Below are 2,448 nucleotides of genomic sequence, written 5' to 3' on the forward strand. Positions count from 1 at the left end.
GTATATATATATATATATATATATATATATATATATATATACATGCATTTACACATGTATATATATGCATATACACATGTACATGTGCATATATACACACATACACATGCATATATACACACATACACATGCATATATACACACATACACATGCATATATACACACATACACATGCATATACATGTATGTATACATAAGTATATGCAAATACACAAGCATATACACATCTACGCACGCATATGCATGCACATAAATACATATGCAAATATATGCATATATATAAATACATATATAGTATCAGAACCTACACTTGAGTAAAAAAAAATAAAGAAAAAAAAATACATAAAATAACATACAGCATTTGGTATTCAATTGAATAAAGTTTTTGTTATTTCGAGATCTTCAATCAACTCCCAAAATAAGGAGAAGAATTTTAAAACTAGTTTCAAAAATGAACAGAAATGTTATGGCTAAAAAGGAAAACCAGGATCACAGCTACACTTAAAATTGTCATCCCACTCGCCCAGCCAGACATCCAACCATCCATCCACTCACTCACTCACAGACATCTACACCTTTGTTTTGTTTTATACATAGGAATGTTACCTTCAGGTCAAACTGACATAAGTAATGATGGAGATGATGTAACATGATATATCGCCCTTTTAATCCAGACAGCACGTAACCAGCATGTGTGGCAGAAAGTTAATGTGTATGGACTTTTTTTTCTTTCTTTTTTAATCATTCTATATACAAAGTTATTGAACCAAAAATAAAGATCAAAAACTGTCTATTTATATATCTACACAAGGTTTGGTATTTTGTCTTTAAATTTAAAGAGATTTAAAAAAAAAAAATTAGTTCTTATATCCAGAACTGATATGGGATCATGGGCAACGCATTGGTTGCCTGTTGGTTTTTCTTTAAATATACATAGTATACAGATATATTACACAGGGTGACAGAGTCAGATTATTGTGATGGTTTTTTTAATTTTTTTTATACAGATTTACAGCATTCTACAAAAAGGATTCCGAGATATATGTATGAAAGTTCTAACGGGATGGAGAGAGAGAGAGAGAAAGAGTGAGCGAGGGTGGTTAGTGTCTGAGGTCAACTAGAGAAGTATGTCACTCCCTCTCCTTGTTCACCGATCAGTCATGTGACAGAAATAGGGGATTGTTAAATAGTTGCTGAAACAGTCAGTTTTGTTTTTTTTATTTCTTATTTACAGAGTAATTACAAAGAATGCATTCTTTTAGCATGAAACAGAATAAATGTACAATAAACTATTTATAAAGAGGGCTGGGGGGGGTTACGGTGTTGAAGGTCTCCCATCAAAAGGCTAAAAAATAACATGTACAATCTGATTATATATATACATACATATCTACATACATGCATACACACACATATACCTACATGCATATACATATCTATACCTATATATATGTATTCCTACATACATATATATATACTTACATACACATGCATGGGAGTACATATATATATATATATATATATGTAAATAAATATATATATATATATACCTACATACACATACATGGGAGTACACACACATAAACATGCAGACATATGCATGTACACGTGTGCACATACGTTAGCACATATACACATGCGTACATACACGAACGTACATATACACAAGCATACATATAACATGCATACATATATGTAGGTACATGTACTTACATCTACACACAAACACACGTATAAAACTTAAACCAGGATTAAGAGGTATTTAGCTTGATGGCTTTACAAGCTTCACATACGTTCACACTTCACATCTCTGCACAGGAATATTTGTGGCAGTTTTTTTTTTTTGATAGAGAGGAAAAATTTTTTAAAAAAAACAAAAAAAAACAGGGAAGAGAAAATAGAAATAGATTTGTCAAGATTAATTACAGATCAAAAGCAGGAAATATCAGTAGATGTAGGTAACCAATATAGCCACTACAGCCCATACAACTATATATATGTATATATATATATACATATATATATATATATATATATATATAAACATTACACCACCGACAGAAGACATGGATTACTGAAATGTTCGGACAACAAATATATGGCAGAAACTGTACAATGATATCAAAATTAAGACTTCATGATACAAACATAGCACCCAGTAGTCTGTACAATACCGTTGCCAGCTATATTACAACTATACAAGAATTTCAAATCCTACAAGAATGTACAGCCAAGATGCATAAAGAAACAAGAAGAATGGCCAGACCATTTTGTCGAAACAAACCTCTTCAAGAGTAAAATATTTTTTTTGCTTTGAGATTGTTCTTAATTTAAAAAAAAAAATTTAAATATATATCACTAACAGATATCTACACACTAGACAAAGATCAACAGCACAGGAAATGATTACAAAATTAAGATAATATATATATATATATATATATATA

Source organism: Octopus bimaculoides, chromosome 23, assembly GCF_001194135.2.
Source record: "Octopus bimaculoides isolate UCB-OBI-ISO-001 chromosome 23, ASM119413v2, whole genome shotgun sequence".
NCBI classification, from domain to species: domain Eukaryota; kingdom Metazoa; phylum Mollusca; class Cephalopoda; order Octopoda; family Octopodidae; genus Octopus; species Octopus bimaculoides.